The sequence below is a fragment of the Acomys russatus genome, chromosome 11 (genome assembly GCF_903995435.1).
Source record: "Acomys russatus chromosome 11, mAcoRus1.1, whole genome shotgun sequence".
Taxonomy (NCBI): Eukaryota; Metazoa; Chordata; class Mammalia; order Rodentia; family Muridae; genus Acomys; species Acomys russatus.
In genome coordinates, this window is record NC_067147.1 from 35977109 (window position 1) to 36001381 (window position 24273).

A 24273-nucleotide genomic window follows, 5' to 3' on the forward strand; every position below is an offset into this window, starting at 1 on the left:
TATCAGAATATATTGTATGAAAAAACTTTTTCAATAAAAAATAAAAAATGTACTTGAAACAAAGAGCCATTCAACATTTTTATTAAATATCAAAATGTGTTCAAGTTTTAACATTGAGATTATAATTAGTAAGTATATATTTTATATCTTTTATAATACCTTATTATATGTCATATAATTTACGTTTATAATTATAATCATAAATTGTAATTTTCTTTTTAAATCAGCTTTTTATAATGCAATATATTTTCAAAAAAAAATAATGAATTTGAAGATCAAACAATATAAATTGCCAATGGAAATATCAAAAGCCAAAAATGAATTGCAAATTCAGAGAACCTTAGGGACATGTGGGATTCCAGAAAAATCTCTCATATTCATAGCATCAGAATCAGAAAGTCTAAAATGAATACAGAGGAGGAATCATTTTTAAAATGGATGAAAATTTCTTCATTTGGCACCAAATCACAAACTTAAAGATGGAAGCAATGGCCTTAAATCACAAAACATTTATACTAGGACACCTTACAGTCAAACTTCCGAACAATAATAAGAAGTGATTTCTCAGAGGCAATCAAGAATTGATGACACACAACAAACGGAAGAAAAACAGTTCAACTGGCAGAAGCATTGCATATGGCTGCTGTGTTGCATGTGTGCCAGTAGGTGGCAAAGAGGAGAGAGGCAATTTTTTTTTTAAGTGTTCTTATTAAGTCTTTGAGAATTTCATACAATGTTTTAATCCTATCCATTCCCCTTCCCCAACTCCTCCCACCCCCCATCATTACCCACTCACTCGACTTCATGGTCACCCCCCCACCCTCCTACTGAGCATGGATTCTGGCCTGGAGTGTGGTAGATAACACCAGGTTTTACATTATTGAAGAAGGCCAACTCTCTCAGCACCAAAAGAATATCTGTAGCTCCTCAGCTAGGGGTGGGATGTTAACAGCGCAGACACTTTTACCTTGGTTCATAATTTGTGATACAGATATCTGAAGGTTTCTCTTTGTGCTGTGCTTATTTTGAAACTGTATTTTCTTCCTCCCACTCAACATTTGACACCGATACAGAGATGAAGTCTAGATTGTGTTAAGTGAGGTGCGATGGCCCACTCTAAGGGTGAACATCACCATTCCATAGCAGTCTTGGGCTGGATAAAAAAGGAGCAAGTGAGCAGAACACTAGCATTGTGCCCTCTCTGCTTCTTGAATGTGAAGTCAATGTGACCAGTCGTTTCACACTTCTTCCACAATGGCTTCCCCCACCTTGATGAGCTATACCCTCAAACTGTGAGGCAAAACAAGCACGTCCTGAAAGAATATACATTCTACTCAACAGGCCATGGAAGTTTCTCAAAAATAGACTACATCCTGGGACACAAAACCAATCTAAACGAATACGGAAAATTTAAAATAACTCCATGTATCCTATCTGCCCACAATGAAATCAAGCTTGAAATCAACCGCAAAAGAATCTCTAAAAAAATCACATAAGCTCATTCTGCTGGATAATTTTATGTCAGCCTGACACAAACTGAAGTCATCTGAGCGGATGGAATCTCAGTCATGAAGATGTCTCTGTAAGATTAGTTTTAGGAAAGCCTATGGAACATTTTCTTAATTACTGGTTGATGGGGGAATCCTAGTGCATGGCGAGAGATCTCATCCCTGGGCTGGTAGCCAGGAGGCTGGGCAAGCCGGAGGGAGCAAGCCAACAGGCAGCACTCCTCAGTGGCCTCTGCCCCAGCTCCTGCCTCCAGGTCTCAGCCTAGCTTGAGCTCCTGTCCTGACTTCCTTTGATGATGAACTATGATGCAGAAGTATAAACTGAATAAACCGTTTCTTCCCCAACTTGCTTTCTGGTCATGCTGCTTCATCGCAGCAATCAAAACCCTAAGACAATCAAGATCAAATAACACATTACTGAATGATGAACAGGCCAAAGGAAAAGTCAAGAGGGAAAATTTTTAAACCCCAAATAGAAATGAAAATGAAAGCACAACGCACCAACACCTCTGAGACACATTGAAAGCAGTCCGAAGAGGGAAATTCATAGCTCTACGCTTCTATGTTAAAGTTCAGAAAGAGCACAAAATCTGTAGGTATCTGTTTGGTCCATTTGATGTATGATGCCATTTAATTCTGATGTCTCTGTTTAGTTTGTGTGTAGAGGGTCTGCCTATTGGAGAAAGTGAGGTATTGGAAACCCCTACTGATACCGAGTCAGGGTTAATCCCTGTCTTGAAGTCCAGTCGTTGGCTTCTTATGAAATTGGATGCACCAGAAGTGGTGCATATACATTTAGGATTGTAATGTCTTCTTGGTTGGTTGTTTTCTTGGTCAGAATGAAGCATCTTCATTTATCTCTTCTGATTAATTTAGCTTTTAAGTCTATTTTGTCAGATATTGAGGTAGCAACAGCTGCTGTTTCCCAGGCTCACTTGCTTGAAATACTTTTTTGTTTTTTGTTTGTTTGTTTGTTTGTTTGTTTGTTTGTTTTAGTTTTTTATCAATTTATTCAGATTACATCTCAATTGTTATCCCCTTGCTTGTCTCCTCCCGTTCCTCCCTCCCTCCCTCTTACACCCTATACCCCTCCCCTAGGTCTGTGACAGAAGGGGACCTCCTCCTCTACCATATGGTCACAGCCTATCAAATCTCATCTTGGTAGCCTTCCTATTCTTTCTCTGAGAGGCTATTTCTAAGTACAGTGTTCTGATCTATGAACATAACAGCCTAACATTTCCTGAAAATAAAAATTTAAAAAGCAAGCCTGAGATGACCACCTGTCTGGTGCTGCACAGGCCCTGATGGCTCCAAGCACCAGGAGCAAGCCTGAGACTAGACATCCACCTGGGACCTAGGGCCTCAATGGGAGTGAGCCCAGGACAGAGGACTACCACATGGGGCCACTCAGGTGGGCCAGGCAAGGAGTGAGCCTGAGATAATCACTAGATTAGTGCCATGGGCCTGGATAGGGAGCTAGCCTGGGATAACCACCAGTCAAGCACCTTGCAGGCTGGGGAGCGGGGGCAGGGCACAGGGGTGGGTGGTGCAGACCACGCCCAAGATGACCCTGCTCCATAATTCACAATCAGGGCACAGAACTCTTGAGACCACTTCTGAGATGACCCTTGACACTCAGAGACCCTGGGCACAACTAAGAGGACCAAGTGACAGAATGAGAGAAATCCTGATTTGTTTGATGCTCACATACTAAGCCTGAATCAGTATCTCAGAATTGTAGTATGAAAAGCTCAAATGTATTTGAGGATGCATTTTAGTAGAAAATATGTTAATGTAATTAGCCAAGTAAGTTAAACTTGATCTTGAAATACAAACAAAAACAAAAACAAAAAGAGGACCAAGTAAGTGATGAAGAACTGGAAGAGAAAGAGAAACAAGGTTGTGGGCACAAGGAAGAGAATCAGAACTGGAGACTTCAGGGGGTGAGGAACAGCCTGATGTGAGTAGCCTATGATGCCACACGGGGCCATGGTGGAGTCCCGGCACGTGTTACCACTTGTGTTCATGTCTGGGGCCTTGCCCTGCAGCAGCAGGAGTCTGTTACCATGAAAGACCAGGGGATATCCCTGGTCCAGGAGGCCAACCAGGGACGTGTGGATGTCAGAGGGCTGTGCAGAACTGGCTCTACTACTCGTCTCCTCACTCCAACACCTACCGATGAACTGCTGGCGTGCAGAAAGAGGCCGGTCCTACAGATCCAAAGCTACAGGGTCTCCATCGCACAGGGCAACAACATGACATCTGGAAGGCGTCCCAGTGATACTCCAGGACTGACAGAGCAGCAGAAGCCAAAGCCCTCGTACCAACATGCCATTACAGTGAACGTCTGCAAGCAACGAAGCGTTGACAAAAGGGTGTGCTGCAGGGAGCACTATGACAACCACACTGGAGCTTCCACAACATGAGCACTTAGTCACCTGTCACAGCATTCTGACCATGTACGCATTTCCACACTCTGCTGTCAACTGCAGAAAGAAGCTGCTGTGGCCAGGAGTAGTAACATAAATACTTATGAGGCACTTTGACAGCATGGCTGTTTGGTAACATAACTATTAGCAGTTCTACCCTAGGACCTCTGGCCTTCGTAGCCATGAACTTCCACCAGGATTACAGTACCGGGCATAGAATTCCCAGAGGCATCAACCGTAGTGAATAAATATCATTTTAAAGACACACTGTTGATATTACACTTAATTGTGTAAAACCTGAATGCTTTGTCTTAACCTTAGAAGCAAAGCATCTTGGTCTGTTGTGGCCACAGCAATTATACTTTGTACTGAAAGCTGTAGCTGCAGCAAAGAGATAAACAGGTTATGAGGAAATGGAAAATACTGCCTACATTTACCACTGTCACGATGATCAACATAAAAAATCCCAAAAGTATCCATCAACATTCCTAAAATATGTAAGTTCAGTAAGGCTGTAAGATGCAAAATTAGCATGCAGAAATTCGTTCTGTTTCTATATGATTGCAAGGAATACGCTAAAGCCCATATTTAAAAAAGGAAAGTCCTAGGAATAAACCTAGCATCGTCCATACAGAGTCACATGTTGAAAATCACAAAATGCCAAGGAAAACAGCCTGAGAAACTGTAAATATCTAGTGAAGTCATGCACTTTCGCAGATTGAAATAATGTAGTAAAAAATGTTAACTCCTTTTAGGGTGATATGAATTTAAAAGGCCTATCCATTCCCAGGAATAATCTTTGCAGATTTATACAAGATTCCGAAATGTTATGTGAAAAGACAAAGAAACTTCATGAAATAACTGAATTTTTTTTATGAAATTGAAGAACAAAGTAGGAGTTATCACTTCTATTTTTTAATTAATTATCTATTTATTCACTTTACATCCCAATCCTAGCCCCTTCTCTCTCCACCCACTCACACCCTCCCTCCTTCTTCCCCCTATACCCCTCCCTTACCCCTCAGAAAAGGGGAGCCCGCCCCACCTACCACATCATGTTGCATCAGGACTGAGCATATCTGCTTCCAGGATGGCCTGGCAAGGCAGCCTTGCCTGGGGGAAGTGACTGAAAAGCATGCAACAGAGTTATCACTTCTTAACTGAGTGAGAAGGACCAACTCATCATAAGACATAGATAGCAGCAGTAGTCAATACTATATAATGCTAGGGTTGGAAAAGAAATACAAAACGCCGATGTTTCTTCCAGAGACCTGGGATTGATTCCCAGCACCCACATGCTGCTTCACAACTTGTTGCATCTCCAATTCAGGCGATTGTGGTGCACAGATGTGTGTGTATAGGCAAAATTCATACAAATATCATGATTTTTTAAAATGATTTTTTAAAATTCCCTCTGCTTTAACCTCATGCCTCACCCAAAATAAATGTAAATGCAAGCTATAAATTGATAAAAACATGGTGCTGGAGAAATGACCCAACCATTATGATCATTTGCTGCTCTTGCAGAGGACCCAGATTTAGTCCCCACAACTCCATCAGGCACCTCACCTCTTTCTGCAACTTCAGCCTCGGGGATCTGACACCTCTTCTGGCTTCTGCAGGCACCTTCACTCACATGTGAATTCCTACATATAGACACATGCATACACATGCAGTTAAAATAAACTAAATAAAAATTAGTGAGTGTATTACTAGTTTGCTATTTATGCTTTATGTTTGAAGTTCTGCACAATGCATTTAATTTAGGATAATAACAATGATACTGTTAAATTTTTCATTTTTTTTAAAGATTTATTTATTGATTCATTCATTCATTTATTATGTATACATTGCTCTGCCTGCTTGTACCCCTGCAGGCCAGAAGAGGCCATCAGATCACATTATAGATGGTAGTGAACCACCATGTGTTTGCTGGGAATTGAACTCAGGACCTTTGGAAGAGGAGTCAATGCTCCTAACCACTGAGCCACTTCGCCAGCCTTCATTTTTAATTATTGGTGTTATCAGTCCTTAAAAATTTTTAGTTACTCCATCCTACAGACTAATTATAGATTTCATTTGTATTTTTCTAATTATAAAGTTAGTTAAACACTCATGTTATGTGATCTTTTCATTTTCAATTGAAAAACAAAAAAAAATTGGTTTCACTGTAGCATCGCATATATATGTATATATATATATATATATATATTAATGTACTTTCCTCACATTCATATTCTCCCACTCTGCCCCCACACATATTGGCAGGCTCTTATTCTTACAAATAGTCACCACCTTTGATTTAATATCACATATATTCCATTATCCTCTCCCCTCTTTAGGCTTTTTTGTTGTACTCACAGTGCCTTTTACATATCGTGTGTGTGTGTGTGTGTGTGTGTGTGTGTGTGAGAGAGAGAGAGAGAGAGAGAGAGAGAGAGAGAGAGAGAGAGAGAGAGAGAGATCTTAAATCTAAATGTTGCCTAAAAAGTGACATTTGTCTGCTGAGTCTGACTTATTTCATTTAACATAATGACTTCCAATTCTACAAAAAATATCCTGCAAACTTCATGACTTCATTATTTTTTTACACATGAATAAAACTCCATTATGACTATGCACTACCACCTCTCATTCTTCCTGTTGGCTGACATCTATACTGCTTCCATAAATTGGCCAATATGAAGTAACACAACAGTGACATAAATGTGCAACTGTGGTGTGCTAACGTAGAGTCCTTGGGACTAGGGCACAGCTAGATTGTACTGAAGTTCCACTTTTAAATTTCAGGAACCTACACACTAATATCCACAGGGGTTTCATCTCTTCAGACTCCTGCTAGCAGTTCCGGGATTCAGCTTTTCCCACATCCCAGCCAGCATTTGTTTCTTGCTGTCTTCAAGATGTGCATTCAAAAAAAAAAAAAAGATGTGCATTCCAACTCAGGTGAAGAGGAATCTCCAGCAAAATTTAATTTGCAAATCTCTAATGGCTGAAGATTAACCAATACCTTTACCTTTCAGATATGTGTTGCTTATTCATTTAGATCCTCTGAACTTCACTGGGCCCTGTTGTAAAAGTTACTGTTTTTATCTCTAATAGTTTTGAATTCTATACTCTCTTATTTTTGTTAAATTGGGCAGAGTTTTTCAGCCCCCACGCCCCAAAAAATCTTTGATTCTATATATTGCTTTTTCGGTTCCTATTTCATCAATTTCTATATCAATCTTTATTATTCTTGACATCTATTGCTTTGAAGGGTTTTTTTTTTTTTTCTGTTATGTTTCTAAGACCCTGAAGTGCACCATTAGACTATTTACTTGAGATATTGGATTTGTTGCTGTCCTTGTTTGAGACAGAATCTCATGTATCCCAGGCTAACTTAGTCAACTAGTACACATTTTTGTTGATGAGTTAAAGTCATTTATATTTAAGTTTATTGTTGGGAGAGACTTAATAATTCTTACAAATTTATTGCTTTTGCCTTGTGTTATTTGACACTATTCTTGGGGAGATGTAATCAAATGACTACTCATTGCATAGAGGGAATTGACAAAAACCAAAGTACAAATATCACCATGGTCCAACTTGGCGAACCAATGGTTTACGAGACCATGAGTGAGTGGTTATTTGCAGGAATCGAAATGCCTCAAGGACAGATGGATCACTGAAGGCCACCTCAACCCAGATGACAGTTCATAAGTGTGAGAAACCCAGAGCACACTGCTTAACAGGTTGGACAGTGTCCTGTCCAGGTGTTTCAGTTCATCTTCTGAGCATCTTCCGGGCGCTGTGGCTGGTCTCCACTTGCTCTAGGCAGAGTTCCTGATATCCAGCTTTCCCATGTGTCTCAACCAGGCTACAACTTTCTCAAGGTAGATCAGCTTGTCTCCGACTGTCTCTCAGTAGTCTGATCGTCTCCTTGTTCTTAAAAATTATAGGCACTCTTAGTGTTTTTTTTATTGATGTTTGAGTTGAGCTTTCCCCAATCTCATCCTTAGTCTTTGGCAGACTTCAGTCTGGCGGTGTAGATGTGTCTATTTGCGTCTATTATTTGATTAACTGAACACTCATTTTTAACACTTGTAAATTTTTTTATCCCAAATTCCTTGCTGAATTATCTTTCCATGTCACTGGCTTTTTTGTGAACATTATTGATTTCCTCATTCATTTGGGCAACTCTCATCCCCGTGTCTGTAATTTTCATCTCCAGCCCCTGTGTTGATTACCTTGGTTCATTCATGTTCTTGTTTGTGGGGGTCACTTATAACTTCTGCATGTAAATGTGAATTCTTCCTCAGACATTTAGCCATGCAGATTCAAAATGTATGGCTAAGGATCTTTTAGATGTATTGTGCTGTCTGGTTTAATAGTTTTGTTTGTTTGTTTGTTTGTTTCTGATTTACAATTCATATGTCAGTTGATTTAGAGATCTCTTCCTGATTTACTTGGTGATAATCTCAGTGAGTCTCCTACGCCTGAGAGCTCAAGCCCCACGACCCTCCAAAGGAGGAAACACAAACTGTTCTGACTGTACAAAAAAAAACATGCAAGATATGTAAATACTCTTAAAACTGATTAAAACCAGCTAATGTAGCAGCAGTGATCACAAAACAGAAAATATTCCAGGAATTGTTCATTTCGTGTCCTTTTTCATGAGGCCTTCATTCAGCCTTCTTGTTTTCCATAGGGCTGATATGTGTTATTTGTTGATCTGTAAATAGCGCCAGTCTCTTTTCTCATTCTGTGAACTATTTTTACTCTTAACAATGACCATGAACTTTAGTACATACATTAAAAATTTTCCTATTCCAGGTGTATTACTTTTCTCATTGCTATGACCAAATACCTAACAGAATGCTACTCTAGGGAGAATTTATTTGGAATTTTGGTTTAAAGGGGATACAGTCTACATTGGAGGAGAAGACATGGTAGTGGAAGTGGCTGGGAGCAGCGATAACTAGAGCTTGAGGGGTGACCATGGTCTATTACATGCCAGTGTGTCAAGAAGCTCAGAGAGACTGTGGTGGAAATCGGAGCTGAGTGAAAAACCTCTGAAACATCTCCTCAAAAACTCTGCTTCCTGCAGATAAGACCCAGCTCCTAAAGGTTCCACAGCCTTCCCCCAAATATCACAATTTAATACTTAAGTGTTCATGCCAGGCATGGTGGCGCATGCCTTTAATCCCAGCACTCGGGAGGTAGAGGCAGATGGATTGCTGAGTTCGAGGCCAGACTGGTCTACAAAGTGAGTCCAGGACAGCCAAGGCTACACAGAGAGAGACCCTATCTCAAAAAAATGAAAAAACAAAAAAACAAAAACAAAAAAAGTGTTCACATCTATGAGCTTGTGGGAGACATCACACATGCCAAATGCAACTAAAAGGAATAGACAGACCAATAGATATTTTGTTTCCATAACAACAACGTAGTTTAAGAAGAAAGAAGTCAATAATGAAAGTTATGGATTGGCTATATATCAGCTTTGCAGCACTCAGGCAATAACAAGAGGGATCCTGAAACTGCAGTGAGTACCTGCAGGCTCTTCACTGATGTAGAAGCAGATGGTGCTTAGAGGGGCTACAGCACAGAAGAATGGGTTTTTAAAGGAGATGCTCTGATATCCTACTGAAGCTCTCAAACTGTGAACAAACGTCCTGAGTACTTTCCATAGTGTCAGACTTCTCTCACTGCTGCTTATGCTTGAGGTTGCCACATTTAAAAAAAAAAAAATGATATGTAAGTACATTGTATAGGTTTTTCTGAAGCAGGGACATGTTGGCAGTCAATAGCCAAGGACTCCCACAAAGTCACACCACAGAGCAAAGCTCACACAAGAGATTTACCTGAGAGAAGCACAGAATGGTGTGTGCTTCAAAATGGGAAGAGAGATAGCAGAGAGCTGGGTGGAGGGGAAGGCTTTTGTAGGCTCTCTGGAGCATGTGCAGTGGAGCGTGGACCGTGCTAGCGGAAAAGAACAGGGCTGATGGAAATGCTGTGTGGCTTTTGTCTCGGAAACACTGTGTGGCTTTTGTCTCCGAAACACTGTGTGGCCTTTAAACTGAGTCACAGGGTTGGGCCTTTAATCCCAGTCTAGGAGCTCAGAGGCAGACCAGGGGTGAGGTGATTTTCCACTGGTCTGTTACATTACACACACTGCACTGCTAAGCACAGAGAGGCTGCAGTGTGCTTTTTGTGTTAAAGCCTCTGTGTTAAATAGGCTTTATCTAAGCATAAGCTACAGCGCTGTTGGCTGAGACCTTCTCAACTTAAATGAACCTACCCTGTGCTAAATAACATAGCTATCTCTAAAACTCAGGTCAAGCAAGGATATTTCATGGGAAACATACTTGGACAGCTCAGTATTCGGGAACTCAAAATTCCCAGGGACTTTCTAGAATACAACCACCTGAAATAGTGGGAACCCACTATAGCCATTTCAAAGGCAGTGGAAGTACATTCAAAGGAGCCATATTTTTTTTATTTCATCTTTAGGTAACCAGTCACTTAGTAACATCTATGTATTAAAAAAAAACAAACATGTATTTAACTTTTCAGATCTCATTCTTGTTGACCATCAGCAGATTGATTTCTAGTTTACTTAGATTTTTCACATCATGTTTCACTGTGATAAATCCTGAAAACACAATCTCCAGACATGTCATTACCAATAAAAATACTGTACTGTGTAATGTTGAGGCTGTCAAGCTACAAAAGCCCAGGGACAGGCCAGGTAGTTTTTGTTTCCCTCAGGACTGTGAAGTGCCTGGCAACAGCTCACTGAGCTAGCCCTGACAGGTGTGGCCCCTCTGCAATCTACGGGGCTGAAAAGAACAAAGTGTGGCTGGATCACTAATCTGACCATTTTTTCGCAGTACAGAAAAAAAACATGTATTTTTGAGAAATGGCAAAAATATGATTGAAAAGAACTTTTGAAGTAGCAGGGGAAACTTTTGGGACCACTTTGTGGTAGCTCATTTTGGGTTTTAAATTTTGATTTTTGTTTGTTTGTGGCTTTAACAAATACCTAAGACAAATCAACCCATAATCAGAAAGGGTCATGCTGGCTATTAGTTAAGTGGCTTCAGTCAACTGTTTGCCTTTTTTTATTAATTTATTCATATTACATCTCAACTGTTATCCCATCCCTTGTTTCCTCCCATTCCTCCCTCCCTCCCATTTCCCCTTACTCCCCTCCCCTATGACTGTGACTGAGGGGGGCTTCCTCCCCCTGTATTTGCTCATAGGGTATCAAGTCTCTTCTTGGTGGCCCCATGACTTTTGAGACAGTAGCAAGTAAGCACTTCGTGACAAAAGAGCATATAGCACAGGAAACATTCTTATTTGGTGGCCGACTTGAAGCAGAAAAAGAAAGGACTGTGGGGTCACAGAACCTTCTTCAAGAGCAAGCTACCCACCACTTCCCACGAGGGTCCACCTCCTAAACACTTCGTCTTAGCCTGTGGGTCAAGACCCCCACAGGGATCACATGGAAACCTCCTGCATACCAGATATTTACGTTACAATTCATAACAGTAGGAAAATTACAGCTATGAAGCAGCAACAAAATGATCTTTTTGGTTGGGGATCGCCACACGAGACACGGCATTAGAAAGGTGGAGAACTGCTGCTGTAGGCGATTTTGGCCAATCATGACTGGTCTACCTTGGCTTTTGGTGAACCCTTCCAAGCAATGGCACTCTTCTAAATGCCTTCCTAGTGCTATGATAAAAAATTCTATGACCAAAATCAACTTGAGGAGGAAAGGACATATTTGGCTTACAGGCTGCAGTCCATCATGGAGACGGGGAAGTCATGAAGCAACCTGCAGGCAGTGGCTGACACAGACCGTGGAGGAACGCTGCTTCGTAGCTCTAGTCCTCCAGCTCGCTCAGAGACAATTCTTATACAACCGAGTATCAGCTGCCTCGGAGTGGCACCACCCAGTGAGCTAAGGCCTTCTGCAACATTGAGAAATTAGGAAAATGTCCCCACAGGTTTGTCCATGGGCCACTCTGGAGACAGTTCCTAAACAAAGATTCTCTCTTCCCAGATACTTCAGTTTGTGCCAAGTTGCCAAAAACTGGCCAATACTGGCACTCTTTTGAAGTACTTAAGTTTTATTTTAAAGGTAAAAGAGAGGGTTTTTTCTTCAAAATAATATTTTTTGATCCTTTGAAAATTTCACCTCGTAAACCCTGATCACAGTCACTTCACAGTCTTTGCACGCCTGCCCCTCCCCCCTCCCTCACCCCTCCCCTGCCCCTCCCCCACCCCACCCCCACCCTTGAGACCTTCCCCAACCCCCAATAAAATTAAAAACTAAAAAGTTCAGTTTGTGTTGTCTATATACGTACTGGAGCATGGTGACACTCTGTGTCCTCTCCCCTAAAGAAAACTGAGCCCTTCTCCACCTTCACCCCTGCCAGAAGCCATCTATTGTGGAGTGCTATGAGTCAGCATCTTTATCACAATTTTTTTTAATTTTTTTATTATTAATTTATTCTTGTTACATCTCAATGGTTATCCCATCCCTTGTGTCCTCCCATTCTTCCCTCCCTCCCATTTTCCCCTTATTCCCCTCCCCTATGACTGTTCCTGAGGGGGATTACCTCCCCCTGTATATGCTCATAGGGTATCAAGTCTCTTCTTGGTAACCTGCTGTCCTTCCTCTGAGTGCCACCAGGTCTCCCCCTCCAGGGGACATGGTCAAATGTGAGGCACCAGAGTACGTGAGAAAGTCATATCCCACTCTCCACTCAACTGTGGAGAATGTTCTGACCATTGGCTAGATCTGGGTAGGGGTTTAAAGTTTACCGCCTGTATTGTCCTTGGCTGGTGCCTTAGTTTGAGCGGGACCCCTGGGCCTAAATCTGCCTATCATAATGTTCTACTTGTAGGTTTCTAGGACCCTCTGGATCCTTCTACTTTGCCATTCTTCCATGCTTCTCTCATCTAGAGTCCCAATAGGATGTCCTCCCCTCTGTCCCAGTTTCCTGGTAAGTGAAGGCTTTGGTGGGACATGCCCCTTGGGCTAGTATGCAGATATAAGTGAGTATATACCATTTGATTCTTTCTGCTTCTGGGTTAACTCACTCATTATGATCATTTCTAGCTCAATCCATTTGTCCACAAATTTAAGGAATTCCTTGTTTTTAATAGCTGAGTAGTATTACATAGTGTGTATGTACCACAGTTTCTTTATCCATTCTTCTACTGAGGGACACTTAGGCTGTTTCCATGATCTGGCTATTATGAATAAGGCTGCTATGAACATGGTTGAGCAAATTTTCACAATTTTTAAGAGTTCACTTTGATAGCTTCCTTTTAACCTGCTATCACAAAAGCCTTCTGTGCCCCTCTTCTTCAATTCTTCAACTTCTCTCATGGATATCACTGCCAAAGTACCTTCCTTCCTCTTTAGTCAGCTGGAGCTCATATCATGGGCTTCCTCAGGGTGTTTGGTCACAGCACAAACCAGGAAGATAGCCCCTTGTAGTGGACGTAAACATGTTTTTTGTTTTGGTCCCAAGTGTACGATGGGGAACAGACTTGTACGAGAACAGATGATGCTTATTCACTTGGAGGTCAAACCACCTCATGTGAGGGCTTGGTTTTTGCCAGCTGAAACACATCCTAGTAGACTCTAAGAGGAGATATGGATATGAGCCCAAAACAGGAGGCTGGGGCTTTGGGGGGCAGGGGTTCTTGGTATTGTTTGGCTGTTCATCACTCCATTTCAAAATGTTCCTAGAGAGAACTGCTCCAGAGAATGCTGCAGGGCTCCAGGTTCTGGCTGCTGTTCCAGGTTCCAGCAGCACTTCAGTTAAACTGCTGGTCTGCTGAAATCCTGCTGACTTTGCCAGGGGAATCACTCCCAGGAACTAAATTCAAAAAGGTCTACTTCTCATGTTCCCATAAACCCCCTTTCTCTCCTATCTAGGATAGGTGAGTTGGAAGGGAGGTATAAGCATTAAAGAACCCCAAATAAAGTAGGTTTTAAAAAGGTTAAAGCCTACAGGTGGCACCCAACATGCTTTGGGTATAATGGGTAACTTCACTTCTAATGTTGAGAGGAGAGCCCCAGCTGCAGTAGAACCATAGATCCACAAAAGGGTCTTGGGGGCATCCCAGAGCATAGACATCAACATGGCCTCAGGTGGTAGTGCAGGCCACTCACCTCAAAACGGCCCCCTGTGGCAGCATGGCCCGAGGACAATAGCAGGTCTTCAGGCTGCCTCACAGACTATGGACATCTTAACATGGGCCACAGCTACATCAGGACCACTGAACTACACACAGCTTTTGGCAGTATCACAGGCCACAGTGGTCCTTCAAGGAGGTCCAGTCCTGAAAGTGAACAGTTCCTCATCTAGGCCTCCATCACTGTCCCAGAGCCAAGGCAATCCTATGGATGGGTGGCGTGTTCATGAGCAGAGTCTACTGCACTCCACCTTGCTAACCACCCTGGGTAGGACCAGTTCCAACTGTCAACTTCTGCCCTCTCTCACACCTGTCACTGCCACCGTGTCTCCAGTCCCAGAGCTCTCCACAGAGATGGAGATATAGCTATGCATAGAAACACATAACTAGATCATGTTTGTACAGTATTGTTTTTAGGTGACCAATCTGATCATCACAAAATGTAGAAGGAGGAAACATTTGATTTTAATTGTGTAAATCTAAGACATGAAGGATATGATGGGTGTTTTAGAGAAAAGATTGTGCTTTTTCTTCAGATCTTGGTTTCCCAGTTCATATACCTTAGTGAAAGCAATGAAGTCAGCCAAGCTTCCATGATTCAACTATAGTGCCTTTTTATGCCGGTTAGCTAAAAAGGAGACAGCTACTCCTTAGCCATGCCTCTGTTAAACACCACTGGTGTCCATGCCTGATTTTCTGTTCTGTTCAATGCTAAGCCATGGGTAGCCCTAATGGCCTCTTGGCCTGTTCCTCTTGGAGTGCTCGGGGCCCAAATTTGCCACTTCTATGCTTTTTGTCAGGTCTTCTTTTCCATTCAAGCCTCTTAAAATCAAGCACATTGTCTCATGCTAAGCATGCCTGGCAGTATTTCTAAGATGAGTAGACAGCGTAAGAGTTATAGTTCACCCTCCCTCAGGACTACAACACTGCCCATTCAGAACACATAGGACTTCTTATGGGAGCAGCGACTTGGGCAAAGATTTTGATCCCAGTTAAATCTCAAGGAGTTTTAAGGTTCCAAGTAGGCACATGTGTTCAGGTGTGTGGCTTGGGGAGAGGTCACTGTGTGATCCAGACAAGTAGACCTGGGTAGACCTTAATGGCTGCTTTTGCAACCACTGTGCTAGAATATCATGTTTCAGAAAGCATCCTGAAACTTCTATGGCGCACTCATGAAAGGAAAGAAAGAAAACACTAAATACCATGCAGTTTTATCATTGCACCCTTTACCTACATTGACTTTGCTCCAAGGTACTAAATAGATCTCTACAACCACACATAGTACCAAACCCTATATATTCAGTTTATTCCCAGCCATGAATGCCCATGGTAAGCTTAAATTATAAACTAGTCACAGTAAAAGACTAACGATAACTAAAAAAATAAAATAGGACAATTACAGTAATATCCTGCAACTAAGTTAAAAATTACTGATTTCTGCAACTATTCAATTAGTGTTTTCTGACTTAAGAATGACTACAGTAACTGGAACTTCAGAATGTCAAGCCACAAATAGAGAGTCCGCTGTGCTATGAGAATAACACTAGTGCCTTCTGGGACCCTTCCTGAGAGGAAGCTGAGGACCTGTGGGTGTTGAGCCACAGTTTGGGGTAGGGGTTCTTAACCTATGGGTCATGACTCCTTTCCCAGGCATTACCTAAGATCATAAGAAAACACAGGCATTTACATTATGATTCATAAAAATAGCAAAATTACAGTTGGCAAGTAGCAACAAACATAATTTTATGGTTGGGGGAGTCACTTCAACATGAGGCACTTTGTTAAAGTGTCACAGCATTAGGGAAGTTGAGAAACACTGCTTTAGGATCTTATGCTGCTCATTTGATGCCCAGGGAAACCAACCTATCTGTAGCAGTGGCCAAGGACCACACTGCCACACTGTACCTTCATGTAAATTTGGTCCCACAGGGGAATTTTTAAAAGGCAAATCATGGATGTATCATCATTTTACTGCTTCTCAGTGATGTAATAGGTAGCAACATCTTTTTAAAAATCCATGTAAACTATAAAGTGAAATAGAAACTCAAAGTGCTAAACTTTCCAGAACAAATTATCCCATGTGTCTTAACGTCACCACCACAAGCTATAGTTGAACCAACAGAGCAAAAGAGATTGACTCTGTCCCTGTGACTCTGATCTTCTGACCCGTCACGTAATAGTCAGTTCCCTTTATGCAAGTAACTCAAAAATGTAAGCATTATATGCCATGTCGCATATAAATACTGTTCACATTGGTGACTTTCGTTGGTTGGTTTTTGTTGTTCCTTTTTGAGACAGGCTGTCACTCTATAGCCCCAGCTATTCTTATATTCATAAAAATTGATATGCCTTAGCTGTTCAAATAGTGGGATTAGAGGGGTAAGCCTCGCTGGTGATTCTTTATAAAGTTTGTAATGTTTGGATGAAGAAAGGCCTAGTTATCTGAGCTACGCTGTCCTATATGTAATTTACCATCCTGTCTCAATCATGGAGGATTATTCCTGAAAAGCTGCATTGATTTATATGTAATTAGCCGAGGCCTGGGACTCGGCAGAGGAGAACAACTTGAGCTAAAAAGACACGTGTCAGGCAACTTGGTGCTTCTCTTTTAAGAGTATGGAGTTTTTAAAAGAATTGGTCCAAAGTTTCCACTTTGTGTTTATGCCTCTGAAGTCTTAAATTAGTGTCATTATTATCCATTAGCTTCTGTAATGAAAGCTATTTTGTATCATTTCTATCAGTGACTGAACAAAATTTAAATTGCTGTAGGATTTAGACTTCTGAAATGGCATGGTGTTTTCAGCGCCACAGTAATCAGGTGTGTCAGAACAGGCCACTTCAACTCAGAATGATTAGTGTTTTGTGAGAGATGGATGAGAAAATGCTGGGCTAATCAAGGGAAAATTAACCAGCAGTCAAGGTGGGTTTTAATTAATTACAACGCTTGCTCACTAAAGAGAGGCCTTTGAGAAAGTAATCAAAGGAGCAGCACATATAGGCTGTTTATTCTCTTAAGATAATTTTTCAAATGGGAATGTCTCCACTGGTCTTCAGATATCAAGACAGACTTGAGTTAAGTTTCTCTTCTTTTTCTAATTGGTATCACTTCTGTGTGTGGAAATCCCCCCAAAAACCATCGAACAAAGAACAATTCAAGTCTAGGTCCACCCTTGGTGTCTTGCAGAGGCTTAAAACTGAAAAATAGGTGGGGGAGCCTCAGAGTGGAGGAAGGGGAAACTTCAGGTGGGAGCTGGAGACAGCCTGGTGGCCAGAAAGCTGCAGGGTGATGGCTAGAAATGAGCATCCTGTGTAACTGCCAATGGGTCTGCCCCTTACCTGAACCAAATGAATAGAAGTGAGAGGAAGTGCCAAACCGGCCTTCCCTTCTGCTTTTCCAGATGTTACCTCTGAAACAGTTACAGTACTGACATCTGACAAGCAGTTGCTGGACTGGGATAGGAACAAAACCTTCCTTGCTCTAAAGCAAGTCCCAGAGTGTGGGCAGCCGTGCCAAATTCTGCCGTGTCAGAAATCCCATGCTTAGGCTGCATGCTGTGACCTTCGAGTTCCTGACCTTTGCCGGAGGAGGTCTTGTGTTCTAGGCTATCCTTGGACTATTTACCTTTGAAAGAAGTAGGGAAGTCCCAACTGAGAACCACCCAGAGGACCAAGGAAGTTCTTACAGGGAGCTACTCTGAGAAATAGGAAGTTCTTAGAGGGAGTTACTCAGAGAAATAGGAAGTTCTTACAGGGAGCGATTCAGGCTATTGGATTCTTTCCTGAGGGCTAGGGTGAGTGGGATTAGAACAGATCCTGTTGACCTTGCTATATAAAGTCTTATAGAAATTTTCAGACTTGACTCATTATTTCTCGCATCTCTGTACCCTACTTTCAATCCCCACTCCCTCTTTCAGGTAGACTCTGGTTCGATTTGGCCCACAGGCTGGGACACATCACCAGCATGCATCCCTCTCGCTGTACTTGTGTGTTTGCATGCTGGGCTTACTCCCACTCTTCTACTATGAGCTCAGTTTATTGGAGGTTACAATACACTGACTGGAGTAGGGACTTTACATCATTTTATTAAATCTGCTGAACAGCCCTAAGGTACGGCCTAATTACTCTCACTTTACAAATGGGAAAATTGATTCAGAGTTAGCCGTCTTGTCCGAGTGTCTTGTATTAAGAGGATATGTGAACTGGGAAAACTTACTTTTTGTGCTGAGGCCTTTCACTGAAGACAAAAACACTTCTGCCCTAGACATGTTATGAACAAAGCAGAAGAAACCCTTTTATTTGTCCTAGGGAAAAAGCCAGTTACAACATGTGGATGAAGAAATAATGTAACAAGGACCCATAAGCAGGTAGATTTGAAAAGTAACCAAAGTTTGAGAGTGAGCTTAAGGAGAAGCAACCTCAAAGTCAACCCACATGAAGTACCACTTAACTAGGAAGGAGTGAACAGCACTCCATTGTGGTAAGAGCAGATATTCACCAAGTAAGGAAGTTAATATTATCCAGTATTTGGGGAAATAAGTACACAGCCTTTCAAGATTTGCTGAGAGGAAATGTTTCTCTGGAGTGTTTCTGGCCCAAAAGTAAAAGAAAACAAGGGCATTATATACATCTGAGTATAAACTGTGGGGAAACAGGCTTCAAACTGGGAGTCACGTAGAAAAATGATTTGAATGTCTTAAATATTCAGAAGCGAAAGTCCTACATGAGAGAGAATAAAGACACAGGGAAATCTAGATATGAGAACATCCCCTTTGATGAACGTTTGAGGAATGGAATGTCTGAACATCATTCATTAGGTATTGGATTATTACAGTGAGATTCATAGATATTGGCAATTATGTATCTCCTTTCATTTATTCTACTCTTAAATACTAAATAAAGTCTTTTGAGCAAAGGAACATGATACATACAACTTACTTCCAACAGTTCAAGGATCAAGGAAAACTCTAAATACAGGTGGTCCAAACATTAAGACACTACATCAATGAAGGTATCAATATTTCAGGAAATCTGGAATTTTCTATTACTATAATTTTATGTAGGTAAAAAAAATAACTCATTAGAAGACTCTAGGAGTATTTTACAAGGCTTGCATTTTTAGCGTGTAGCTACCATTTTTGTTACCATGCAATTGATAAGTGACAGGCCATCTCTATTTGGCCCTGCAGCCTATCCTGGTACCCAATCCTTCACAACTTCTCTCCATTTTTCAGACTTTTAGAAATTCAGTGAGACAACTGATGGGAAGGTTTACATAAAGTATGCGATGGCGAGACTTTGGGAGTGCTGGTACCCAAGCTCAGCTTCTCCTGCAAAATGATTAGAAACCCTCATCCAAACCACTAAGTGGGTTGTTGAAGCTCAGAGAGTCCTGAGGGTCAAGGTCAGAGGCAAGTCACATCTTCCCGTTTTCAGCACCATCTGCTATCCTTGGAGCTGCAGAAGAGTCTGGTCTCTTCTCTTCTGGTGTGTTTCTTCCTGCCTGTCTGCTGATGCCCCTTGCTGAGGGTAAGTTGTGACTGCACAATTCTGTGTGGGGGCTACCTTCTTCAACGCAAGAGCTGACCGGATGCTGCCAAGCTTAAAGGCCACCAATTGCATCTCTGTGCATCTCTCCCACAACTGATGTTGCAGATGGCATCTGTCTTATGTCTGATGCACAAAAAAAAAAAAAAAAAAAAAATCTTTTTCTTCCTCCATGAGATATAGAAGGGAAGGTGGGAAAGGGGCCTCAGGTGGCCTAGGACCTGGTTCCTACACACACATAAAAACAGTCTCTAAGTACACATCTTCATAATGGGACCCTCTATTTGTTTACTAATATTTCTAAGGGTTGTAAATTTTATGTTATTTGTGAAATTAAACTATGATTACATCATTTCCCCCTTTCCTTTCTTCTCTTCAAACCTTTCCATGTACCCACTCTTTTTCTCTCACTCAGATTCATAGTCTCTAGCTCTTTGTTTTATATATATAAATCTCACACTCAAATATGCATACATGTGTATTTGCATGCATAATAACAAATATATATATATATTCCTAAATATATAATTGCAACCTACTCATTTCATATAATGTTACTTGTATATATACAATTTCAGGACTATTGTTATTGGATAATCAATTCTGGGTTCTTCCTTGGGAAAGAATGTTTCTCTTGCTCTCAGAGTTTCTTAGTTGCCTGTCAGTCCTTGTCTAAAATTGAGGCTCCAAAAGATTTTGTTGTTTTGTTCAAGCCTTGTATATGTAGCCATTTTAGTGAGACCTCACGGGGGTAGCTTCTCTGATATTTCTGGGAGAGGTTATTTCACAGCAAACTTTTTGTGCCTCCAGCTCCCACAGCCTTGCTGCCCGCCTTTTCTACAATGATTCCCGAGTCTCGAGTGTAGGAGTTGTGTGTGGTACATAGCTGGGGCTGTGTACCATATGGTCTTTTGTTATCTACATTTTGGTAGGTTGTAGTTTTTTGCAATGGTCTTGTCCTTTGGTGAGGGGTTTAGAACTATACTTATCTGTTGGTATATGGATAAATATTTAGAATGCAGCTAGGGATTGTGCTGGTTTGGTAAAGTAGTAGCTGTAGATTTACCTCTAAGATTCATAATTTCAATTGCCCCTGGTAGTTGGCTATGTTTCCAGCACTAGGGTATGATTTCACTCTAGGTGGTTTTACCTCTTTTTTTCTTTATTTATTTCTTTTTATTCCTCTTTCTTTCTCTCTCTTTTTCTTTCTTCCTTTCCTTCTGGTGGCTCACACACTGAGGAAAGAATTTTATCAAAGTGCTCAAAAATGAAAAGACCTCCCATGTTCATGGCTTCGTAGAATTAACATTGTGAAAATGGCTACCTTACCAAAATCAATCGAATGATTCAATGTAGTTCCCATCAAAATCCCAATGCAATTCTTCACAGAAATTGAAGATATCATCTTAAAATTCAAATGAAATACAAAAGACCAGAAGTAGGGAAACAATCCCAAACAATAAAAAGCTGCTGGCAGTATCATCATCTCAGATTCCAAGTTATACTATAGAGCTACAGAAAAACAAACAACAGCATTGTAGTGGCAAAAAAAAAAAAAAAAAAATCTGACACACTGATCAATGAATAGAATTAAGGACCCGCATCTAAGCCTAAACTCACACAGCCACCTGGTTTTTAACAAAGAGTCTTAAAATTCCCATTGTAGAGAAAGCAGCATCCCCAAGTGGTACTCGTCAAACAAGATGCTACATGAAGAAGAATGAAACATGATCCTTATCTTTTATCCTCACAAATTTCAACACCACAGGGATCAAGGACCTCAGTATCAGACCAGATACCCTGAGTCTGATAGAAGAGAAAATAGGAAAGAAAACTGCTTGAACTAGTCAGCTCAAAAAAGAACTTTGGGAACAGAACTCGATAGTGCAGTCATTAATATAAACAACTGAAAAATGGGACCAAATGAAACCAGAATGTGTCCTGTCAGCAAAAGATACCATCTCTCCAGAGAGACAGCACCCTAAAGAGTGGAAAAAGGTGGCTCCCAACTGTACTATTTACAAACACTATCTAGACCAATCAAAGAACTAAAAGACTAAACACCAAGAAACAAACAACCCAATTTAAAAAATGGTGCATGAAACTGAGAGCTTTCAATAGATGAAAAAGACAAATGGCTGAGAAATAGTTCTTTAATTACTCAACATTATTATCTATCAGAGAACTGCAAATTTAAATTGCTTTTAGATTTCATCTTATTTATCCAGAATGGCTAAGATAAAAAAAAACAAAAAATAAAAAACAAAAAACTGATAACAGATGCTGGTGTGAATATGGAAAAAATAAAAGGAAGCGTTTGATCAGTACTGGTGGGAGTACAACCTGGTACAAGCACTAAAGAAATAAGTGTGGCGCTTCATCAAGAAACTACTAATAGATCTGCCACATGATCTTGTTACACCCCTCTTGGGCATATTCAAGAGACTTGTAGATCACTGCTCTATTCCTAACAGCCAGAAAGTATAAACAGCCTAGAGATGGATAATTAAAATGTGGTATGCTTATATAATAGAATATTATTCAGCTGTTAAGAAAAATGAGGTTATGAGTTCACAGGCAAATGGATGGAGCTCACAAATCATCCTGGGTAAGGTAGCACAGACCCGGAACACAAACGTGTATACGTTTCTCATTTGTGGATGTTCGCTTTAAATCGGTAGATGTGTGTGCTTCATTTGGGTTATCTACAGGAGTCAGAATATTAGTAAAGGGTCCTGAGATTTGGGAGACAGTACTCAACAACGGAAAGAAGAAGAAGAAGAAGAAAAACATATCAATATAAAAGAGGGAAATCAGCATAGAGGAACAGGAGGGGTTAAATGGGGTGGGGGTGGGCGGGTGGTACAGAGGAGGGAACGTGGGAAGGATAATTAACACTACTGACATCATTAAAAAAAAATGAATAAACACTACTGCAAACTCGTCCTGTGATTTAAACATACATACATCCAAAAGGAGTTTAAATGGAGTGATCCTCTATGGGCAGCAGCGCCCCTACAAGACACCACCACCAAGTAAGTAAAAAGTCCAGCGCCAGGACCGGGCCTCCTCTTGAGGAGTTCTTGACCAGTGAGGTAGAACAGAACCTTAATATTTGTTGTTATTTCTCCGCTTCTCTTGGCTCCACTCCAGAAGTTAATGTTAAGATGCTATTGGTGAAGGAACCACACACATACTTAAGATGTATCATACCAATCTAGCTGGTACTGAACTGTACTTCAAGAGCCCAACAGCAGCATGGGCTAAGTCGTGGGTTATGACAAGGATGATGGAGGAAGCCCCTGAGTTTAACAGGGAGTAGAAATGCAAGTTACTATGAGCATATACAGTAAAATGGATTTTAAAATGCTTCCTGGCTTTTTAAAAAAATTTTATTTGAAACTGAAAGGAATATTAGAGCCAGCAGTAGACCAATGTGGGGAGGGAAATTGGTCTATTCATGTTCGAGGTTCCTCTGAGCAGATCAACTAAAGCATAGGAAAATAGTTCACTTGCGATTTCACTGTGACAGAACCCAGCATGATAGACAGCCGTCTGCATACAAACTGCCTTTATCATTTACTGGGGAAGCAACAGACTGCCAGGTAGGCCCCCTTCATTTTCTACATGGACCATAAATAATAAACTAAGCCCACTTAAATGTCAATAACAGTAACTTGCATATTTGTCTTAAACTGGGTAAATTTTCTACAGGCACCAAGTTCTTGGAACACTTAATGTTTTTGTTCTTGTTGGTTGTTGTTGTTGTTGTTGTTTTAAAGATAGTCATAGGGCTTTGGCAGCATTTTTGTAAAAACAGCAAGATGGGGGTAATATATATTCCCAGTCTATAAGAAATGTTATATAACAGCATGGTGGCACATGCCTTTGATCCCAGCACTCGGGAGGCAGAGGCAGGTGGATCGCTATGAGTTCAAGACCAGCCTTGTCTACAGAAGGAATCCAGGACAGCCAAGGCTACCCAGAGAAACCCTGTCTCAAAAAACCAAAAAAGAAAAAAGAAAAGAAAGAAATGTTATAAATTGATTATTTTAAAATTTTGTAGTGAAATGGTTTAACAATGCCACTATTGTTTTTATTGCTTGAATGGATTTGTTGTTAAGTTTAAGGACTAGAGAAGACACTTTTAGCACATTACACAGCCTACCTCAATGGTATTTACACCTTTTCCCATTACACAGAAGACAAAGTCTAGATGCACAGTTTACATCACCCCATTGCCCTGTAGTGTCTACTGTGGTGACTGGTGGGGAGGAGCAGAGCATGGAATTAGCCGTACTATATGTATTTCATATATATAAGATGCAGTTATTAATGAGTGACACATCATTCCTTCAGGCAGTTCTTAGAAATTCCAAGTGTCAGAAACATATACTAGAACTGGGGCAACCTGAGAAAAGCATCTTCCAGCTACAGTCGATCACACACAGTGCATTTTTATCTGTGGGTTTTAGTTTAATTCCTGTGGTTGCTCAATGTCTGTGAACTTCTGGGTTCAGTTCTATCGTGGTGCCTAATCTCTCATACATAATAGGCACTCCATGAATTCTTAATAGGACGACTTGTTA

General features: G+C 41.0%; 1 non-coding gene across 1 annotated transcript; it reads left to right on the forward strand.

Moving 5' to 3' along the window:
- Positions 1-617: 617 nt before the first annotated feature.
- Positions 618-752, forward strand: LOC127196000 (small nucleolar RNA SNORA17). The gene has a single exon (XR_007831408.1). It is a non-coding gene; the product is annotated as a small nucleolar RNA SNORA17 (small nucleolar RNA).
- The last annotated feature ends 23521 nt before the right edge of the window (positions 753-24273 follow it).